This window comes from Rhineura floridana, chromosome 7 (assembly GCF_030035675.1).
Source record: "Rhineura floridana isolate rRhiFlo1 chromosome 7, rRhiFlo1.hap2, whole genome shotgun sequence".
Lineage (NCBI taxonomy): Eukaryota > Metazoa > Chordata > Lepidosauria > Squamata > Rhineuridae > Rhineura > Rhineura floridana.
In genome coordinates, this window is record NC_084486.1 from 70,857,245 (window position 1) to 70,869,260 (window position 12,016).

The 12,016-nt window shown below is 40.0% G+C and overlaps 1 protein-coding gene across 3 annotated transcripts in view; it reads left to right on the forward strand.

The window, feature by feature from the left end:
* HSPA12A (heat shock protein family A (Hsp70) member 12A) overlaps positions 1 to 12,016 on the forward strand; it is a 96,256-nt gene that overhangs the window by 65,090 nt on the left and 19,150 nt on the right. The gene's annotated exons all lie outside the window — the stretch shown is intronic.

The window sequence follows — 12,016 nt, forward strand, 5'->3', positions numbered from 1 at the left end:
TGCGTGCTAACAAATTTCAATTTACACCTGCTAATTGTTGCGGTTAGATTTGCACAATTATATGAACGTGCCAGGCTAATGGAATATGCTCCTATTCCTTCATTTGTACATGTAGCATTGCAAACTGCTAATAGCTTAGATACTCGAGCAGAGACTTAGCTCCTTTTAAAGCCCAGAAACATTTTAGAGTATTCATGCAAAAAGATGACCTCTGAAATTGAAAGGCTTATACAAACTAAATGAGCTATCAAGTGTTAGTGCTATCTATAAAAGCTGTTTGACTGAGCCTCTGCGGTTCATGGAATAAAATAAAAAGTATCACTGATTGCACCCTTAGTAATATGACTTCATCCATTGCAGGGGTTCATGCTGTTTGTGTTTTTACAGCAGCTGTGATTTGGGAGGAACTAAAGCCACACTGCTGCAGTCAAGAGTTTTTCCTCAAAGGATTTGCATCCCCAAGATCAAAACATGATAGACTAAATGCTGTAAATGGTGATTGCTGTTGTCTGAACAGCGCTAGCATCAAACTGAGAGGCTGGTGCACAGGAAAAGTAGAGGGTGCCTCATTTTTGGTCTGGCATGCTTGGCATATCACTGCCTCACTTATGTCCCTCCCACAAAAAAGCATCATAACTCCCAGAGGTGCAGGATCAGAGCAATCTCTAGGCATATGTATTACTACAATAAATGATCAGCATCTCATGTTGGGCACAAACACAGTTTTAGGGCTCAGTGTCCTGTGAACACAATTTGTTGATACTCAAGGTGAATGTTCGCACCCAATTTTGTCAGAAAATGTTCTATTATTTATTTATTCAATTTATATCCTGCCCTTCCTCCCAGTAGGAGCCCATGTAGTGATTTTTTTCTCTCTCTTTCCTACGACACTTCCAAACATGCTCTGATTTGTCTTTTTTTTTCTTCAATTAATTTTTATTCAAATTTTGAAAACCAAAACAATACAAAAAGAAAAAATACAAATCAATAACTAATACAATAAAAAAAGAAAAAAATATTAAAATATTGACTTCTGGTTTGTCGTAGTTCAGCTATAAGTCTATAATATATAACAAACCTGTCTCTTAATAGATTATAAAATCACCTTCCTCCAGCGGTTATCTTCATTGGTATCAAATCTCATTAACATCATATCATTTTATTCTTCCACAAAAAGTCAAAGAGAAGTTTCCAATCCTTGAGATATATGTCCATCAATTTTTTTTCTAGATAAACATGTCAATTAATCCAACTCATCAAGTCTACTAAGTCCAGTAATTTCAAATCGCTCTTCTTCCATTATCCGTGTTGGTTCCATCTTCCATCTTTACGCACCCAATAATCTTGCTGTCATAGTCATATAGTAAGAGTCTGATAGGAATATCCTTTATCACAGATATTTCCTTGCCATCAATTCCGAACATATCACTGAAGTATTGTTGCAAAGCCGCATCTCTGTTCCTCTTTTTTACAGAATACACTAGCACATCTCTTGAAGATTTTTCCATTGACACAAAACAGGGATTAATTCTGTTAACTTTCTCCATTTCAAGTTCCATCAAATCCTTCCAGTCCAGGAATTTTTTTGAACCGATAATATCTTTATCTCCAATCTCTTCATCAATTCCTTCAGGGACAGCGCTGAGTTCCAAACCGTAATATTTGTCTCCAGGATCCATCACAGCCAGGAAATCCAAATCTTTTTCCATGTCCATATTTAATCCAATCTCCATAGTTTGAACCTTGCCTTTAATTTTTCTTTCATCCTTTTTTGGTTTTCCAGGTCTATCTTTATTCTCCTTTCTCATAGAATCCTGAATTTCTTTCAGCTCCTGTCTCATTTCGTCAAATTCAATTCTCAACGCTTGACTATTATTTCTCAGTTCTTGTTTTATTGAATTAATCCCATTCATTATTTTCTGAAACATGTCTAAAGATAAAGTCCCTTCTTGTACATCCATAATCTTCTTAATTATTCTTAAAACCAAAGGAACAAAACTCCTTCAATTTTCAATGTCCCAAGCAAAGAGCAGTTTATTTCTTTATCCAGTTACAAAGGAGTTAATCTTTCAAACCAACTGGCATCACACTCTAGACAGCCCTTATCTCTTATATGCCCAGAAGTGCAAAAACAGCTTTAGTTCACAGCGTCCAAATAACTAGTAGCAGAAAGAATGAGCAGATTCGTCAAAAAAAAAAAGTAAACCAGAAAAAATAGTCCCAGACATATATTACATAAAAGTCTTATAAATCAAAAAGATTTTTCTTTTCTCTTCCAATCAGAAACCCCTCATCCGTTGTAATCTTTATAATGCTAATTTCCATGTCAGCTGTTTGCAATAAAAAAAAGATAGGCTATTTTTATTTTCTTCCCCCTTAGTTCCGTGAGTAAAAGAGAAAGTTTTGGCTCACCCAGGTTTTCTTAATTGCTGGTTCTTTGACAAATCTCTTTAGCTGTATAGATATCAAAATAATGAGCGTAGACAGGAGAATGCTTGCCTGTTAGTCCGCTTTTCTTTGAAGAAAAAAAAAACGGGTCACTTATTCAGCTGAGCTAGCTAGAAATCCTCGCTCCGTCCGAGCTGCTGGAAGACCTTCTTTCACAGACAATTCTGACGAATTCCAGTCTCCAACAAACACAACAAAGCTGTGTGGGAAATCTCACGTTTCTTCCTTATCCGGAAGAAATTATCCCCAGTCAAAAAAAAACCTTTTTTTTTTTGTAATAATTTTTTTTTATTATTCAAATTTTTATAAAACAAATACAAATACAACAAAAACAATACAACAGAAAAGAAAAGAAATAAAAGGAAAAAACTTGACTTCCGATTTGTTACAGATCAGCTATAAGTATATAATATATATCAAACCTGTCTCCTAAAACATACGAAATTCACTTTTTTCCAAAGTCTATCTTAATTAATCGTCAAATCCCATTATCATCATTTCATTTTTTTCTTTCAACAAAAAGTCCAAAAGAGGCTTCCATTCCTTAAGAAATGTATCTGTCGTTTTTTCTCTAATAAGACATGTCAATTTGTCCATCTCAACTAAGTCCATTAATTTCAATAGCCATTCTTCCATTGTTGGAACCTTCTGACTAGATTTAAAACTGAAAAAGTTTCATCCAAGACGGGAGCCCGTCTCAGAGGCTGCACAGGCGGAGGGATCCTCCTGGGAAGTCCGCTCTGATTTGTCTTTCACTACATTCTTAAACTACTTTCAAAATCAACATGTTTTTATAACATACTTTAAAGCAGTTTTGTTTTAGAGAAGAGCCTGCGTGACCATAGTTTTCCATAGCAAAACAAATAGTACTTTTTTGGGAGGGGGGCAGCATGTGTGTGGATCTTCACTAGGAAGATGGTGTGGTGAGGAAGGATTAACCACTCTTCCTCAGTGCCGTCATCCCAATCCGGAACGTGCCCATTACCTCCATGACCTTTGTTTGTAGAATAGAAAAAGGCAAGAGAACCAATCAAGGACCCCCATCATCTTGTCTGGTTTGGCCCTTGCATATTGTCTCATTTGACCCTTGTATAATCGAGCCACATCATATCTCTTTTTATAATTCTGGAAAGTAAAGTTGTATTTGGCCAAGTCAAATGGGATACCTTCATCAGTAAGTTGCTTCACCAGTAAGATAATTGGAAATGGATAAGTAGTTTGATAAGTAAATAAATATATTTGAGTAGGTGTCAAAAATGCAAGAGGGAGTGCTAACCATAGACATTTGGTACTTACTGAAAAGTCAAAATGATACCCACCATTTTGCTTTTGGGTAAAGCAGTCCTCAGCAGCCTTGGACTAGAAAATTAGGAGGGGGATGGTGGAAGCAATGCTAGAATAAGCCCATTAAAACTCCATGGGGCTTAAACGCATATAAGATCAGCCTTGCTACAACCCAGGCAAGAACCATGGCACCTCTCTCCCCCTAATTTTTTAATCTGGCTAATGAAATTCAGAGGCTTATATGACTGTATTTTAAGGGTTGCAGCCCAATCCTATTCAAAGTTAGGCAGGCCTAATTCTGTGTGGATTGGAATAGGAGGTTGTTTGCCTTCTGCACAGTAGCAAGAGCAGAGGCTGGTTGAGATTTGTGACTTGGCTCAATTCCCTGAGAGTTATGCTTTGCATTAGCTTTGAAATCTCCATTGTGCATTTACTGATTGTCCTTTGGGCTAGAAACTCTTGGCCATGGTGTTTCCCATCTATAAAATGGGTGTGTTTCTTTATATTTATTTGCCTTTCCTCGCTAGAACTTAAGATGGCTAACAACAATAAATTAAAACCATTTCAACAATAAAACGCTAAGAGCTGCAGAATAAAAAGATACACACAGCCATTGAAAGTAATTTGAGCAAACAGCCTCCAGCAGTTTAAAATTATTCAGGACGAGACTTTAAAAAATACTCATGACTCAAAAATGGAAATGGACTGCCTTCAAGTCAATCCTGACTTATAGCTACCCTATGAATAGGATTTTCATGGTAAGTGGTATTCAGAGGGGGTTTACTATTGCCTCCCTCTGAGGCTAGTCCTCCCCAGCTGTCTAGGGCCTGCTCAGCTTGCCACAGCTGCACAAGCCAGCCCCTTCCTTGTCCGCAACTGCGAGGTGGGGGCAACTTGGCTCCTTGGGACTATGTAGCTTGCCCACGGCTGCACAGGTGGCAGAGCAGGTAACCCCTGAGCCACTCCCTGTGGGGGTGATCTTTAGCTGGCCCTTGACACCCAGGAGACATGAGCAGGGATTTGAACTCACAGACTCTGGACTCCCAGCCAGGCTCTCCTCCCCACTGCTATACCAGCTGTCATGAATCAAAATCCTTGGTAAAAAGGATGGGTTTCACCCAAATAAGGCTTTTAAAGAAGGGGCAAGTGGAGCTTCCCTTGGGAAAGAGTTCTGGAGCCTAAGTCCAGACATTGAAGACCCCTCTCCCTAGTCCCAACTAAACGTTGTTCTGGAGATGTTGGGACATGTCTAATTCAGTCATTGAAGCCTCCTTCACTCGTGCATTGTGTGGACTATGTTATGTATATTGTTATGCACAGAACAATATTGTGGGACCATGCCTCTTGTCCTTCCCTTGCAGTTCCATGGATGCTGCTGGCCCTGCCTCCATGACATCTACATATTAGTCAAGGGCTTCTAGAACCCTGCGCGATCAGTGTTCAAGAACATGCAGAAAGTCTCTGTGGGTAGAGGTCTAGGCATGTAGGCTTTCCATTGCAAACATCTGTGCCTTACACATGGGCTTTGTGGGGGTGGAGCTTCGCTGCGCTATTCTACATGCGATTTCCTTTCATGTATTGCATGCATAAAGAGTAATAATATATAATTTATATATGTGTTTATCTATTTTGTCAGACCTGGGGCTAGCTTTGAGATCTAACTCTGAGCAAGAGGCAGAAGACAAGCTGGTAGTCAGATACAGATTGAGCGGATGAGAACCAAAGGACCCAGGGACAGGAACATAATCAAAAACAGGTTGGAAGTTAGAGGTGATCTTCTGTGCTGATCCTACTCAAAGCAGACCCTTTGGAATTAATAGACATGATTGATGTAAGTTCATTAATTTCAGTGGGTCTACTCTGAGTAGGACTTAGTTAAATACAACTCTGTGTACCAGGTGAGACATTGGGAGTTTGCTGTTGCTACTCAGATGAGGACATGTTCAGACAGATTTACTAACTTAGAAGGAACACTTTTATAGGCCCTGGTGTGTCTCCATTGGTTTGTGAGTTCAGCTGACCATCTTTCAACTGTGTGATCAGCTGGCAGCACTCAGGCCAGTTCTGTAGCCTAGAAAGCACCTTTAACTCACAGAGTTTGGTCAGTTTGGCTGACTGAGGGACCAGAACACTGTTTGCCCAGAAAATTAGTTGCTGGAGATTGGCTACTGGAGGTCCAGGTTAGAGACTTCCTTTGACACCTTGTAGCAAGTGACTTAACATGCAAAATGCAGGTGTGCTCAACTAGTTCAGACACACACTTCCTTTGTGCATGTCTCTTTGTGCAATGGAGTCTAGATTGTGTGAATATTATCTATGTTGGCTTAATGTAGTGTATGGATGTATTGTTTGGAGGCAAGATTTTTGTGAAACACATTGAGGAGCTATATACCTTAATATAGTTTTTTTGGTAGGCCTTCCTTTTCCTTGGCTCTGCACCAGATGCATGGGCTCCACCCCCTTGCTACTGGGCCCAGCCCCAAGGCACCTGGGCTCTTGGAAGTGGGTCCAGTGCTCCAGGTGGGTCTGAGCTCATGACAAGTTGAAGACCACCTATTTATATGCACCAGTTTAGACAATAATTTCAAGCTTACTTCCCACTCTTACACATATTAACAGGAATAAATGCTAGAGAAAAACTGGCAAATTTGCCTCCGCTGGTTGAATTTATTTTCAGCTCAGCCCTGATGAGTTGTCAAATCAATATTCATGTTGACATGAAAATACTTGGTAGCATAAGGGCTGAATGTCACTATTACCACGTAAGCATAATTAATTGACAATTATTTGATTCCCTGTTAAATAATTCGTTCCAAAAACGTGATGGCTATGAAGTACCACAAATCTTCCAGAGTCCGCCACATTTTAGTTCTTTAGCTAAAGTATATTTCTCTAAGCCTATGAAATTTAAACTAAAAATATTATTGAACTCGGTAACCGTTACACAAGAACTCAGATCACTTCAGGCTTTTCAACATCAAGACCCATCTCTTTCAATCTGTTGGATGCAATCTCTACTGATGCATTTGATGCAGAGGTAAAGAGAATAGGGCTGCACTTGCTTTTTGGCTTTCCAAGATTTTAAGGAGGAAAATTGCCTTCCTCTGAGATGTCTGGAAAGGCTAGAGCTAGAGATGGAAACAACACAAATGTGGGAGCAGTCGCAAACCACAGATTGGCACCAAAGTGTTAAGAAATGGTTTCTCTTCGGAAAGCGTTCAGTTAAGGTTTGCTTTCATGTCTAAGGGCACACACAGTTTCATTTTGGTTTTTTGGTCAGGGCTTGGATACAACAGTTGATCACCTTTTACTCCCTGCAAGCTCCCTTAGCTGTACTTACAACCATTAAAACACATGGCCTAGCAAAGGAATTGTGGGGATCACCAAAAATGGCCCAAATAAAGAAATACTGTGTTAAACCCCGCACAACTGTTTGTCTTTCTGTTGGTCCTTATCACTACCCATACTTTAGGACTCCAGTTCCCATCAGCCCCGGCCAGTATGGCCAAGGATGATGGGAGTGGAGTCCCAACAACATCTGGAGGGCCTCAGGTCCCCATTACTGCCTTAGAGATTAGCACTAAAATGCTGAGAAGCTCCCATGTGAACATGCTGACTTGTCTGTCGTTGCTGTTGCCAAAGATTGTCCCCTTTGTGATCCCCACAAATGTTGTGTATGTGTTTACATGCACTCTGGCATCGTGCTTCTTTTTGTTTCTCTGTGCTTGTGACAACACATTATGATGAAGGCTATTGGCTAGACCAGCCTTTCCCAACCAGTGTGCCTCCAGATGTTGTTGGACCACAACTCCCATCAGCCTCAGCTAGCATTGCCAATGGTCAGGAAGATGGGAGTTGTAGTCCAACAACATCTGGAGGCACACTGGTTGGGAAAGGCTGGGCTAGACTCTCTAGTAAGTAGATATAATGGTATTACAAGTGACAAATGTGACAAATTAGCACAATGCCCCCTAGCCTCATGTGAGATTAGGAAGCAGCTGTAACTATGACAGCACAAGCCACTTTATACAGTCACAGTTGTGAACTTCCTTAGATCTAAGTCACTTTACTCTCCTGGTGAAACAGAAATAAACCATCTTTAATAGTGCTCTCTTTTAAAATGTTTGCAAACAGTGCTGTGTTTTGAATTCCTTCATATCAGATTTTTCCCAGAACAAATATTATCTATGTGTTGGGTACAGTTGTATATAGTAGTAGTAAAATTTATATTCTTCATCCCAAAAGGCACCCAGGGTGGCAAACAGCAAGTGATAAAACAATAGAAACATCTTAAAAACAATTCCAATACAGATGCAGACCCTGATAAAGGTCTCTACTTAAAAGGCTTTTTGAAGGAGGAAGGTCTGAAGTTGGCACCAAAAAGACAACAGATACATTGTACAATGCTTACAGAGCTATCCTATTGGTGGGTCAGGGGAGAACTCAGGGTGGAGGATCCAAAATACCCAAAGCCCTGCTGGGGACATGGCAGGAGAGTGGTGTTTTCCTTGCCAGGTGCTTCTTTTTAGGTTTTGTGATTTCCTTCAACTGTTTGCAGTTGAAGGGAAAATACATGCATAAAGCACAAAAGTCTAGGTAAATGAGTTATAATAGTAAATATGCTACATTTTCAACCCATTTACAGTCTAAACCTGATGGCTACAATGCCAATGCATGCATTTCAAATATTTAATATAAGCAATAAGAAAAAAGTTATTAATTACATTCATGCATCTTGTCATGAATGTAAAAAGAAAAACAAGAATAAACTAGGGAAGTACATATTTTAAACAAAACCTGTGCAATACAGAAGCTTCAGATGGCTAAATCCATGAATTATAAGAAGAAATTATTATTATTATCATTATCATTATCATCATCATCATCATCATCACCCTTGCTTGTAGCAAGGTGACTGGTCAGTGTCTTCCAACTGCAATCATAAATCATTGTTGTTATTATTCCACAGCATTTATAAAAACATGCAATCATTTGAGTAAGAAGAAAAAACTCAGCACAGTACATGAAACGTTCTCAATATTCTTCAGTGGAGTTCTTTGAAAACTTGGAATGCCAGATGCATTTTGGCTTGATCAGCCCTCCTCAGCGGCATGTATTCTTGTACAGCAGTTCCTTATGCATGAGTTCAAATATAACTAGATACCACCCTTGCCTGTAGCAAGATGACTGGTCAGTGTCTTCCAATTGCAATAATTTGAAGAATTGCCAATATTCAAATATGGGACCCAATGATCATCTATGGCTTTGGATCCAAGCTTTCCCCAATCTGCCCTGGCATGTCCCCTTTTTGTCTCTACCAATGTTAGTTTCGCAACAGCTGCTGAGGTTTCTGCAGTGGCTGGGAAAGGCCTTACGAGGTCAGATCATGGCTATCCATGATGGGGGGCAAGGGAGTAGTTGCACCTACCTGGGATAAACCATAATCTCCAGTTCCCCAGCTTTCATTGAAAAAAAATATGAGACAAAATGTACAGGCATGATTCTTCTCATTTTTCTGTGAGATACTAGCCTATTTTCCCTTTCAGTGTTTTACTTTGTTCTTTCCCCCCCTCCCAGGAATGCTGTAGAACAGGTCTCTGCATTCTTAGAGGAGATCCAAAACATCCTATAGACCTTGGGATGCCCTTCTAGGCACCATAGGATTACTGTGTTTGGTCATATACACTTACTAGGGAGTGTGTCCCATTGAACTCAGTGCAGTTTTCTTTGGAGTAGGATTGCATTTTTATTTGATTTTTTTACCCAAAAGCACCAGTACGAGCTCCCCCACTACTTCTGGGGCTATTAAGAATGGGGTGCACAATTTATGTTGGGGCTACAGTAGGGAAAGAGAGTTAAATCCACCTCCCTGAATGCTGTGATCTCAATGAACCCTCCCCCCCATGTATGCTATTTTTAAAATGCTGACAAGTTTCCTATTGACGTGTTTAGCATCATTGGATGTAGTTTTGGCCCTGAAAGAGATGGTGAACGGGTAGGGCACTAGGAGAAAACTGGAAACTCCTTTGATAGAAAAGTAACAGTGCAGGGGGTTCCTTCAGACATACCAGCTGTGTAATTTGCAGTACCCAATTGCTTAATAGTAGCAACAACAAAAAAGCAACAACAAAACTGTCCCTGCTTCACTCCCCGGTTCTAAAATAGGCTGCTGTTAGGACCTCTGATCTGCACTTGTGTACATATAGGTCATCCCAAGCCCTATTCTGGTGTTTTTAAAATGCACATCATCCCAAAGCCTGATTCTAGTACTGTGATTGCAGGAGAGCAGGGCGGTGTGTCCTATCAGCTTACCTAGGAGCATGTCTGCAGCAGGGCAGCCTTCCAAATGTGAGTAGGCTGTCCCTGTGAAGTTGAACCCTGAGTGCTCCAGATGCCAGCTCACAGGGACAGCCTATGCGCATTAGTAGGCTGCCCTGCTGGATACATTCCCAGACATGCAGATGCCATTGGGGAGAGGCCAGTGTGGAACACAATTGGGGGGGGGGAGTGAAGCGAACAAGTACTAACCCATTCTCCTGTTGCACAGGATTATTGCTACATGTCTTGATGTAAATGGCTTTTAGCATTTCACTGATGGTGTGCAGAAAGATAATTGGTTTTCCTCTGAGCCACCATACTATATGTGGATCTACCCTCTCTGTCAAAGCCACTATTTTACATGTAATCTGGAATTTTATTTATTTATTTATTAGATTTGCATCCTGCTCTTTCTCCCAGTAATAATCATGTAGATCCTGCAAGCTTGAAATCTGCAACCTCTGTTGTAAGGGAGGAAAATGGTAAGAAGTCCCATTACTCACACAAAACATGTCACATGACCCTGTGGTTCATGGCCAAGGATCATAATTTTGAATAGCTGGATCCCCATGTGTCAGATAAAGCTCAGCTGATCATCTTTTATACTCTTCATAGATTCTGTTATGCTTTAAGGACAACTCTTTGGCTCTAGGAGGGATGGGTTTTTCCTTCTGTTATTCACCCACGAAGGAGACTCATTGCACTCTCTTGCACTGGAAAGCATACACATTTCAAAAGATGGTAATAGGGAGATGTGTTGTGGACAGCTGCTACCGAAAGTAGATCACAATATAGGAAACCAAAACAAGGATACATGATTTTTTTTTTGGAAAATGTATACCTTGTCTTCCAGTTCATTTGCATCAGCCACAGTAGCTTACAGCAATTTAAAAACAAAACAATCCTGCAACACAAAAATAAAACAACAGCATTAAAAACAGGCTCAGAAGACTGCAATAGTAGTCCCATTGCAGATGCATGAGTACTCAGTTTTATGTCTGTGTTTATGCTTTTATATTTAGAAAAATGTTTAAACTGATAGGCTATTTCTTCTGTAACCCATTTTAAAACGAGTATTTTATTCACAGCTCATTAACTTGCACTCTGACATAGAAGGCAGAAATATTTTTTAAATGGATCACAATACAGGCCTTAAAAGCTTAGTAATTAAAAGTTGCTTTCCTTCAACCAGCCCCATAATGAATGTCAAGTTTATGGCTCACTTGAAATCATTTCTGGGAGCCACAAACATCAAAGTACTTAAAGAAGGGGGTTACGTTCATGATTGAACCAGTTTGTAAGCTGTTATCTTCCATTGGCATGTTATCTTCATACCGCAGTACAAAGTAGCTCTGACTGTTCACCACTCTTGGGATTGCCCACTTGGGAGGAAAATACTTCTACCTGAATGGAGTATGGCAAACAATGAGTAAAGCATTGCAAAGAAGTGAAACCAGATAAGGAAAGATGTGGGCGTTGGTGCCAAGCATCATTAACTGATACCATGCTATGAATATTTTACACTCTCTTGAACAAAATAGTGATAAGTTGCCGTATTTCCAATGCCAACCTGAGAACAAGCTAGCCATCTTACAGTGCAGTCCTGTATGTCTGTGTAGAAGTAAGCCTCATTGTGTTCCATAAGGCTTACTCCCAAGTAAGTGGGTATATGACTGCAGGCTTAGATAAAAGCTTGAGCATCCAAGAATTAGGTTTGAGAATTCAATGTGCTTTACTTGAATGTGTCCTAAGTATCTAGCCCTCATATATATATATATAGCTCCATGATTACATTTTTGAGAGTATTCTTCGCTGCTCCAAGATTTAGGAAGTTAAGATATTCAGGAGTCTAGCAGATTATTTTAGACTGTCACCGTATACCCACTTTCCTGGGTGTAAGCCCCATTAAGGTATACTGTAGAAATGTATAGAACTGCACTCTTATCAGCCCAGATATTTCTGTTGT